The sequence below is a fragment of the Eurosta solidaginis genome, chromosome 5, assembly GCF_040869045.1.
Source record: "Eurosta solidaginis isolate ZX-2024a chromosome 5, ASM4086904v1, whole genome shotgun sequence".
Classification (NCBI taxonomy): Eukaryota; Metazoa; Arthropoda; class Insecta; order Diptera; family Tephritidae; genus Eurosta; species Eurosta solidaginis.
Window position 1 is genome coordinate 128,779,272 of NC_090323.1, and position 12,368 is coordinate 128,791,639.

The following is a 12,368-nucleotide window of genomic DNA, read 5'->3' on the forward strand; positions in this document are numbered from 1 at the left end:
GCAATTCGGCAACATGGCATTTGATAAAATCGTCAAAACACAAAGTTTTGTGATTTTATAAAATCCAACTTCGATGCATATTGGGGGTATTCATTATGACGAGCATAACTACTATCATAACCCCGCACTTTTCCTTTGAAATAATACCAAACTATTTATAAGCCTGTATGAAAGTACTAATATGGTAGTAAAAAATGCAAATAAACATGCACGGATATTGCCTAGTAAATGTCCACTAACATATTAGCAATATAATCTAAAAATTTCCATCCATTGTTCATATAAATTATTGCAAATAATTTTCTCATATCCTGAATTGCCGAGTTGTCACAGCTTATGGACATTTTTATTAGCTATTTGAAATCCCCTATCATATTCTGCCGAAAAATTGTTCGCGCAGTCACGCAGCCAAATTTGCAGCAACTGTGTTGCAGTTGCTACATAAGAGTCGTGTTTTACCCGTTTCTGGCCCGAATTCGCACTGTGACGTCATACTGTATATGCTGACTTGTTTATCACATGTCAGTACAAAGTAAGAATTTTACATTATTTTCATAGATAAAAATTAATATATGGGAGCGGCAAAATAAATTAAAGTAATTTTGCGAAGAAATTTAACATTATTTCGCAAAAGAGCAATAAATTCGTTTATTTTAATTTTATAATAAATTCCCCTTTTAGCTGTGAGTTGTTAAAGGTATAAACGGCAACACTTTTAACCACCGACGACACATAATTTGGCTCGTGTCTATTGTATTTCGTCGGCTAATTGCTACGAGCATTGATATTTACATATACATGGCCGTATACGCGGATTGCCATAATTGATTTGGTCGCTTCATAACGCGTAAAGCGGCAAGTTGCTTTATTAATATCTTAAGACACTGCCACAGCATCAAAGCGACCAAGGTTTTTATACATGTCTGCCTTTACTTGGAGTATTATTGAATATGTATATATGTATGTACATTTGTACTTTTTTGCTTTGGTTTGTATTTTCATACATATATATTCAATGATACAATGTTCAACAGGCACATGTCTTTTGTGTATTGTTGGCCTTATTTACATATTTAAGGGTTGATTTGAGGCAGGTCAAATGTATTTAAGTTTGACTTGGCTTATCAAACCAGCCTTTGAAAATATTCAAGTACATAGGTACTTACATCATTGTACTGAATAACACATATAAAATGCTTTAGGAAATTTCTTTATAGGTACCTCCCCTCCCACCCATAGTCCAAATAATACCTAAATATTTTTTTATTTATTCAATTGTTATCAAATATTTTATTTATTTCAATTTTTCAATTTATTAATAATTCATACTTCATGGTTAATATGCATACATTTTATGGAAATTAATGTTTTATAAATATGCAATGGATTTCGTGTGCACAGAAATTCCAAGTGTACAAATGCCGTCGGCAAAACACTATTTGCATGCATATTTCAATTTGCATACTTTTTCCTAACATTTTAATTTATTAACAAAAAGGGATGGGATAATTCATAAATGTATGATTAATTTACATACATTTCATTAAAGGGCATATTTTGGGTATATGAATAGGTTTTTGTTTGTAAAGAAATAGCAAAATTTCTGAAATTTGCTGCAAATACACAAAAACTCAAAATCTGCAAAGAGCTCAAGTAAATATGGATACTCATTTCATTTTGGCATATTTCCCCACATTCATAATGACCGCCGAGAAAATACACCACAAATGAGTAAAATGAAATACGAATATAAATGGGCAACAACTGGCCGACTATGTCTCAGTCAACATTCGTTACTTCGTTCCAGCGAGCAAATTCGCTACTTTTTGACGATTGACGCCTCTTAATATATCTATCCTCTTTGGTTTTGTGTCGGTAGAAAATGAAGAAAACGGTGCAAACAAAAATATACCCCGAATGCAATTCCCGAAATTCGTAATGAAATTTCGCGACATAGAAGACCCTATTCATATGTTTGATGGTATGGTACTGAAAAAATTCCGGTAAACGTGTGGATTACAGAATTCGAAGAAACTGCAGCGATGATGGGGTGGGATGATTTTCAAAAATTTGTCTTCGCCAAGAAATCTCTCAAAGGCATTGCAAAGTTGTTTGTGTCTATCGAAAGGGGTATAACATGGTGGAGTAAGCTGAAGGTTGCGTTGATGAGCGAATTTAAGTCAAAAACAAACAGCACAACACTCCACAAACAATTGTCTTTACAATGCGTGAATTAGCATTTAGGGGAGATATTGACGACAATGCGTTGATGCTATACTTAGTTGACGGTATACGAGATTTGAGTGTTAACAAATCTATTTTATATAATGCCACAAATATACAAGATTTTAAGAGCAAATTAAAATGTTATGAGAAAATGCGTGACAAGAATAGTGAGTTTAAAGCACAGATGAGTGAGAAAAAGTATATAGTACACAAAAAAAAAAAAACAAATAAAGCCGTAATCTGTTATAACTGTGGTGGAAAAGATCATTTGTCAAGCAACTGTGAAAAGAAAGCGTTACCCCGCAAGCAGGGATGCACCTTAACGCTAAGCTAATCGTTTATCAAAAAATTTCCACCGTTTCCGTTGAAACACTTCGAAATATTATCGATAAAGAAATTATCAAGATAAATTATATCTCATTTTTAATCGAAACGAAAAGCTTCCGTTAACGTTAAAAACGTTAACAGAAACGTGATACTTTATGTTTGAATTGTGCTGGCAATGCTATAGCCATGGTGAAGCCGTAAGGTGGTAACAGCGAGCGGACATACACACTAACTCCATGTAATTTGTTTGTGTAATTCGTTGGTGGTAATGTCAAAAATACTCTGAGAAATGTTCGTACTGTCAAAATTCATGAGAAAAGTTGCAATCAGCTTGGCTAATGCTTTCACCTTTAATGCCGCCGCCATCAATCAGCTTTGCCAGCATAGTTTGAAATTAATAATCAACATAAACGATTTGATTTCGTTTTGATATGGCAGAAAACGAAACAAAATCATTTCGTTAATTTGACGTTCTTAACGTTAATAAAGGAACGAAATGACTTTGTTTCGTTTATTAACGTTAATTATCGTAACGAAATGATATCGGTTCGTTGGTTAAGCATTCCTGGCCGCAAGTGCTTTAAGTGTAATAAATGTGGCCACATAGCGAATGACTGTGGTGTTAAAAAAGATAACAAAAGCAAAACAAATGTAAGTTATATGAGTACAGAAAACGATTCCTTAACCAAACACATTGAAATAAGAGGTAAGAAGTTCTTAGCCTTAGTATTCTCCTTTTACAGAGTTGCCTTAATGTTCAATATCGTACATTTATTATACTGTTTTCACACAGAAACTTAATGATCTCATTTCACCTGCTAATGAAATCGTAAATTTTTTGCTTTCACACAGAAGTCACTGCTCGATTAGTATGAAGGATGAGACAGACAATTATGGCGGAACGATACAAGGTGCGAGCATGTTGACATACCTACAAACAAAAAAATTCCATGTACTTGTAAATTCGATGGACAAATGTCAAAATCGTACTGCGCCGGTAGTTGATGTATCAAATCAAATAAAAAAGGTTATAATCAGCTGTTCGATTCGGCCACCTTGTATCGTTCCGCCATGCAGACAATGACATTTGCTTTGAAAACTAAGAAACGGAAACGGAAGCGGAACGCTGCCAACAGAGTTGCATTGTGCTTTTGACTTCATTATGCATTCGATTAGCTACTAATGAAATAATAATAGATTCGAATTTTGTAGGGAAGATTGAGCTCGATAAGCGTCTTAATGTAGAAAATTGCCTTTATTATTCAATAAGCCGTCTGTGTGAAATTAGTATTAATCTATTACCAAGATTGGCGCTATTTGTTAAGAGTTACCATCTTACAGCTCTGCCAACTCGATACATTGTAACTTAATTTTTAATTTCACTATCGTACATTTCTTAAGCTAATGCCTAATCTAATACAATTCGCCATTTGTGTTCAGAGTTACAATTTCTTAATTTTTTGTCGCCCACCCTCCTAATACGGTTTCAGTATTGTTTTTATACCTTTCATGAAAATGAAATGGTATATTAATTTCGTCACGAAACCGAAAATTATAAGTCCTTAAAGGAAAATAGATAGACCCACCATTAAGTATACCGAAATAATCAGGTTGAAGAGCTGAGTTGATTTAGCCATGTCCGTCTGTCCGTCTGTCTGTTTGTATGCAAACTAGTCCCTCAATTTTTGAGATATCTTGATAAAATTTGGTGAGCGGGTGTATTTGGGTGTCCGATTAGACATCTGTCGGAACCGACCGGATCGGACCACTATAGCATATATCCTCCATACAACCGATTTTTCAGAAAAAGAGGATTTTTGTAATATCTTACCCAATTTAACAGATTGAAGCTTCAAACTTCACCATATACTTTCGTATATTGCACGTATTGTTGCCTGAAAAAATTGATGAGATCGGTCGTATATATAGTATATATCCCCCACAACCGATTGTTCAGATAAGGAACTTCAAATTCCAACGAATTTCAACGAATGCTTACGCATATAGCATATATTGTTGTCTGAAAAAATCATAAAGATCGGTGGTATATATAGTATATATGTATATGGTGGTATATATAGTATATATATATATATATATATTTTCGCAAATTTTAGCCCCATTTTAACAGCTAGAAGCTTCAAATTTCACCGAATACGTACGTATATAGCATATATTGTTGTCTGAAAAAATCATAGAGATCGGTTGTATATATAGTATATATCTCATACAACCGATTGTTCAGATAAGAAACTTTTCGCAATTTCTACCCCATTTTAACAGCTATAAGATTCAAATTTCACCGATTGCTTACGTACATATATAGCATATATTGTTGTCTGCAAAAATCATAGGGATCGGTTGTATATATAGTATATATCTCATATAACCGATTGTTCAGATGAGAAACTTTTCGCAATTTCTACCCCATTTTAACAGCTATAAGCTTCAAATTTCACCGATTGATTACGTATATAGCATATATTGTTGTCTGAAAAAATCATAGAGATCGGTTGTATATATAGTATATATCTCATACAACCGATTGTTCAGATAAGAAACTTTGCGCAATTTCTGCCCCGTTTTAACAGCTGCAAGCTTCAAATTTCACAAAATGCTTACGTATATAGCATATTTTGTTGTCTGAAAAAATCATAGAGATCGGTGGTATATATATTATATACTTCATATAAACTGTCATTTTTGCCCCTTTTTTACGGCTAGAAGCTTCAAAATTCATCAAATTTCGTCAAATAGTTACGTTTACGTCATATATTTTTGAAAGACATGATTCGTACTCATAGTTTTTACATGCAGACAATAAAAAACGTGAAGCTTTGCATCCTCACACAGATTACCTACCTATTTTTTATTTTATATTTATCTCGAAAATCGTTTAGATATGTTCAAATTTCACTAAATGCTTACGTGTATAGCATATATTGTTGTCTGAAAAAATCATTGAGATCGGTGGTATATATAGTATATATCTCATACAACCGATTGTTCAGATAAGAAACTGTGCGCAATTTCTGCCCCTTTTTAACAGCTAGACGCTTCAAATTTCACCATATGCTTACGTATATAGCATATATTGTTGTCTGAAAAAATCATAGAGATCGGTGGTATATATATTATATACCCCATATAAACTCTAATTTTTGCCCCCTTTTTACGGCTAGAAGCTTCAAAATTCATCAAATTTCATCAAATAGTTACGCTTACGTCATATATTGTTGAAATACGTGATTCGTAGTCATAGTTTTTACACGCAGACCACAAAAAACCTGAAACTTTGGATCCTCACACAAAGTACCTACCTATTTTTTATTTTATATTTATCTTAAAAATCGTTAAGGTATGTACATCTGTTCACTATATATTTCTTATCTTATACATCCGGTTATTCGGAGATTACGAGCGGGATAAGATTATTGTTCAGCCCCATTCATGAAAGGTATGAAGTCTTCGGCACAGCCGAAGACAGTCCCGTTCTTGCTTAGTTTTATATGTGAAGGCGTCTTCCAGATATCGACCAAAATGTGGACCAGGGTGACCCACAACATCATCTGCGGGTACCGCTAATTTATTTATATATGTCATACCACGAACAGTATTCCTGCCAAGATTCCAAGGGCTTTCGATTTCGCCCTGCAGAACTTTTTCATTTTCTTCTACTTAATATGGTAGGGGTCACACCCATTTTACAAAGTTTTTTCTAAAGTTATATTTTGCGTCAATAAACCAATCCAATTACCATGTTTCATCTCTTTTTTCATATTTGGTACAGAATTATGACATTTTTTTCATTTTTCGTAATTTTCGATATCGGAAAAGTGGGCGTGGTCATAGTCGGATTTCGGCCATTTTTTATACCAAGATAAAGTGAGTTCATATAACTGCGTGAACTAAGTTTAGTAAAGATATATCGATTTTTGCTGAAGTTATCGTGTTAACGGCCGAGCGGAAGGACAGACGGTCGACTGTGTATAAAAACTGGACGTGGCTTCAACCGATTTCGCCCATTTTCACAGAAATAGTTATCGTCATAGAATCTATGTCCCTACCAAATTTCACAAGGATTGGTAAATTTTTGTTCGACTTATGGCATTAAAGTATTCTAGACGAATTAAATGAAAAAGGGCGGAGTTACGCCCATTTTGAAATTTTCTTTTATCTTTGTATTTTGTTGCACCATATATGATATTAAATTTTTTTTTTAAATTTGACTTCAAAACAAATTTTTTTTTTAAGTGGGCGTGTTCGTCATCCGATTTCGCTCATTTTTATTTAGCACACATATAGTGATAGGAGTAACGTGCCTACCAAATTTCATCATGATATCTTCAACGACTGTCAAAGTACAGCTTGCAAAACTTTTAAATTACCTTCTTTCAAAAGTGGGCGGTGCCACGCCCATTGTCCAAAATTTTTATTTTGCGTCATAAGGTCAACGCACCTACCTAGTTTCATCGCTTTATCCGTCTTTGGTAATGAATTATCGCACTTTTTCGGTTTTTCGAAATTTTCGATATCAAAAAAGTGGGCGTGGTTGTAGTCCGATTTCGTTCATTTTAAACAGCGATCTGAGATGAGCGCCCAGGAACCCACATACCAAATTTCATCAAGATACCTCAAAATTTCCTCAAGTTATCGTGTTTACAGGCGGACGGACATACGGACGGACAGACGGACAGACATGGCTAAATGAATTTCTTTTTTCACCCAGACCATATTGATATATAGAAGTCTATACCTATCTCCATTAGTTTATGCCGTTACGGATTACCGTTATGCGAACAAAGTTAATATACTCTGTGAGCTCTGCTCAGCTGATTATAAAAAGAGTCGCTGTCAGCGCCCATCTTAAAATATTTTCATTTTCTTCAATGTGTTAGTATAAAGGTATTTATTTAGGAATAGAATGCATATAATGTTAATTTTCGCATAGGTATTAGGGGGACTCTTACTTACTTACTTAATTGGCGCTTAACCGTCTAAACGGTTATGGCCGTCCAACAAGGCGCGCCAGTCGCTCCTTCGCTCCGCCAACCGGCGCCAATTGGTCACACCAAGGGAGTTTAAATCGTTTTCCACCTGGTCCTTCCAACGGAGTGGGGGCCGCCCTCTACCTCTGCTTCCATAGGCGGGTTCCGATAGAAACACTTTCTTGGCCGGAGCATCATCTTTCATTCGCATAACATGGCCTAGCCAGCGCAGCCGCTGCGTTTTAATTCGCTGGACTATGTTGATGTCTGCGTATAGCTCGTACAGCTCATCATTAAATCTTCTTCGGTACTCGCCATCGCCAACGCGTAGAGGTCCATAAATCTTTCGAAGAACTTTTCTCTCGAACACTCCCAAAGCCGCTTCATCTGCTGTTGTCATGGTCCATGCTTCTGCCCCATATAGCAGGACGGGTACGATAAGTGACTTGTAGAGTATGATTTTCGTTCGCCGAGAGAGGACTTTACTTTTCAATTGCCTACCTAGTCCAAAGTAGCATTTATTGGCAAGATTGATTCTTCGCTGGATTTCAGTGCTGATGTTGTTGCTAATGTTGATGCTGGTTCCCAAATAAACGAAGTCTTTTACTATTTCTATTTAGGGGGACTCACGTAACCATATAAATGCCTTATAAAGTGTGTAAACGTATAAATTTATCTAGTGCGTAAACGAGATGTCAAATTTTGTATGAAAAATCATTTACACAATCTGTATAAATTTACGCGCACATTTCATTGTGTAAACGCGGTAAACTCAAAGGAATGCAACATTGCAGACATTACAGCAGGCATTTTCATCAGAAATCTCCAACATCAGCAAGTAAAGGCGTTTTAGTTTTGATTTTTCACTTAATCTTGGCATTTTTTAATTTGTATAGCAATCAAAAAAATTTTGTTTTGCAATAATACAGCTGATAACAAATCAAGTTTATCAAGAGTATTACTAGGTGCGTTCATATAACCGCCTTAAGGCTCCATTCCTGATACTTAGCATAGACTTGACTTGACTTGGCGTAAACGCGCGCCTAAAATCATGTCCACACTATTAGGAATAAACTACATACAGAGTGTGTGTGCCTACATGGTGATTAAAAGGAATAGAAACAAAAAAGGCAACTCTTAGAGACCAATTGAACAGCGAACAACGGGTCATTCATATGACTCAGCAGCTAAAGGCATTTGCCTTTGCACTGATATGAATGTTGGAGATTCGAATTCAACGCTCAGCTCCCGAAAAGCTAGCTGATGAAGAAGTGAAATTCAGAAACATGTCCTAGTAACCATCGCCGTTTGTAAACTTACAATTTTTCTCTAATATCAATAACAAAAACCATTGTATAAGGCAATATGAGCAAAGCTCGCTAATTTAATACATATGATCGTATTGATATATTTGTAACAGCGGAAATATTGAAAAACAAATACTGTAAAAATCCGAACAAATGTTACTAAGCTTTCAAAAGCGCGCCTAATAATCATGTCCACACTATTAGGAATAAACTACATACAGAGTGTATGTACCTACATGGTGATTAAAAGGAATAGAAACAAAAAAGGCAACTCTTAGAGACCAATTGTACAGCGAACAACGGGACATTCATATGGCTCAGCAGCTAAAGGAATTTGCCTTTGCACTGATATGAATGTTGGAGATTCGAGTTCAACGCTCAGCTCCCGAAAAGCTAGCTGATGAAGAAGTGAAATTCAGAAACATGCCCTAGTAACCATCGCCGTTTGTAAACTTACAATTTTTCTCTAATATCAATAACAAAAACCATTGTATAAAGCAATATGAGCAAAGCTCGCTAATTAAATACATATGATCATATTGATATAATAGTAACAGCGGAAGTATTGAAAAACCATTACTGTAAAAATCCGAACAAATATTACTAAGCTTTCAAAAGCGCGCCTAAAAATCATGTCCACACTATTAGGAATAAACTACATACAGAGTGTATGTGCCTACATGGTGATTAAAAGGAATAGAAACAAAAAAGGCAACTCTTAGAGACCAATTGTACAGCGAACAACGGGACATTCATATGGCTCAGCAGCTAAAGGCATTTGCCTTTGCACTGATATGAATGTTGGAGATACGAGTTCAACGCTCAGCTCCCGAAAAGCTAGCTGATGAAGAAGTGAAATTCAGAAACATGTCCTACCCTGCAAAAAATGTTGGATTACGTGTTCCATTTTCTTCATGTTGGAGTACTTTAACAATACTCCTTTGCAATGCGTTTGCGGACCACCATCAGCCGATCATTGCTCGTTTTTTAACAACCGTGATCACGACACGACGACGATCGAACAGAGTTGCCAAAAGTAAGATATTGCATGCAAATAACTGATAATAAAATATTACTATGGCAACTCTGATAAAATGCAACTGCGCACTGGTTTTATGTATACATACTATAGTAGAGAGAAATATTAGTTTCTTTATTCACGCAAATGCTAAATAACATAAGAATATTCGTAGTATAAAATATAAAAGTTGTATTGCCCCTCTTCATTTACTTTCATTTTAAATTAAATTCACTCTGATAATTCTTTCCGACAACATAATTCCTCTTTAGTACTTTGGCATATGATTCTCTGTGGGTGCTCCATGGAGTACTACAGTGAAAGTACTTTGGAAAGTACTCTCACGTATGTACTCTATGGAATACTCACAAACAAAGCCAGAGTGGGATCACCTACTCCTCTCCTAGGACATCGCAATTTTAATTGGAGTACATTTTTTGTATGAATACAGATTAGTTTTGGAATACTCCTATACTCCCAAAGGAGTATTCCTTACATTATTTATGGAGTACTCCCGTTTTTTGAAGGGTAGTAACCATCGCCGTTTGTAAACTTACAATTTTTCTCTAATATCAATAACGTAAACTTGGCAACTTAGCCACGATTATACTCCACTTAGCGCATACAATCTAGCATCATAATCAATAAATGTCAATTTGTATGACAAAATGTGAAAATGAAATGGAAAGAAACAAATGGCATCTCAAAATATAAACGTCACTTAGAACTTACATAGAAAATCAAAATTCAACAGACTTCTAAGTCAAGTTAAGTGTTGCTAAAGCATGTATGACACTACTTTATTTTTGCTTGGATTCCAAGCTAAAAAAACTGACGAAACTTTATCGGAACTTCAAAACACAAAAACAATTTCTATCATGAAAAAGCGAGACCACTATTCCCCCAAAATTAGTGAATTTGATATGTTTTTGTTTATATTTTACATTTTATTTTTACATTAACACTTTTAACAATTAAAACAATGCAAATAACACGCGAAAATTATTTCGGTCTCTAATGGTTCACTTTTCTCACATGAAAGTTGATTTTTATTTTGTTTTTATGCACCAAATTTTCAAACTAAAAACAAAATTTTCATGTGTCAGGAAAAAATAAAGAAAAAACGGCCGAGTGTCAAAAAAACCTATCGAAATACAAACTGGCTCGTTTGTTTTTAATGAACTAGATTGTATTTTCCTTGTATTTCGTTAATTTTTTCAAATATAGTTTACACACTTACACCAGTACTGAAGCCGTATTAGGAGGGAGTGCGACAAAAAATTGAATATAAAATATAAGAAAAAATACACGAAAATAAAGTAGTGTCATATAGGTATAAGTTTTGAGTAATCAGTAACATGCAATGATCATTTAACAGAACTGTAAGTGACAGTTCTCAAGTCAAGTCAAGTCTATGCTAAGTATCAGTAATGCAACCTTTAGTTGTTGTAAAGACAAAATTGGTTAATTCGCTGTAGTTCTATAAATAGAACAAAAACAGCAACAATACCAAAGTTTCTTTGAAAACCGCCGTACCAACAAGCATAGCTTTAACACATAATTGCATACGAAGTATGCAATGTATAAAAGATTAAAATATGCAAAAGAAGGCAATTGGGAAAAACTTTACAACAACTAAGGCATGACGCAACTGAATGCGTTTGTAACCATTTCAACTATCGTAGGAGTGCGGGTTGGACTCCCACTCCCGGGAGAAAAGGCTTATTAAATAAAAATTGCTTCAAATAAATGTTTTCATACATTTAAAAGAGCAATACGGGCAATCCCCGATTAAATCATACAAAAAAAAAAAATTTTTTTGTACATGGATTTTGCCCTATATATTCGGATTCTATGTTCAATTCTATAAAAAAAAATGCAATTACGAATCAAAAATATTTGGTTTTGTAGAAGTTATAGCGATTTGAAAATTTTGCATTTTTGCACCAGGCTAATGTAGGTCCTTTCGCGCTATTTCGGTCGATAGAGGCATCGAAAAAATATCTACTTAAAGCACAACATACTCATCTTAAAAAAAAAAAAACAAAAAAATGTGGCTGAGAAACAGTAAAAAGGAGATAAAAGGTCCCAGATACACATGATTTTATGTAGATTTGGCAATTCATTAAGTACATATTAAGAAACTCATCGAAACTTTTACTGACGGATTGGCAGGCCTAGAAATAGAGCATGCCAGCTACCTGATAGCGTTTTTATAAGCAAAATTGTTTTAAGAAGCTGTAGTTTCTTGGGTCACTCGTTGTGGGCGACACTTGCCGTCTTTCAGTGAGTTTTACAGCTCCGGCTCACGCTCAGTTCTCACGGGAATGCTCTGGATCATTGAGAGACTTGAGAAGCAGATGTCGTGAAATTTTCGCGCACGTGAAATGTGATAGGCAGATGTCGCCGCTCTTTTTCATTTAACTCATATGGCGAAAGGTTAAGCAGCGACATCTATTTTTGAAAAAGTAGGTATATTAAAGGCCGCGTTGCCACCCTAAA

The 12,368-nt window shown here is 35.0% G+C and overlaps 1 protein-coding gene across 3 annotated transcripts in view; it reads right to left on the bottom strand.

Annotated features, from left to right (window-relative positions):
- Rsph3 (Radial spoke head protein 3) overlaps nt 1-12,368 on the bottom strand; it is a 355,555-nt gene that overhangs the window by 285,982 nt on the left and 57,205 nt on the right. The window lies entirely within an intron of this gene.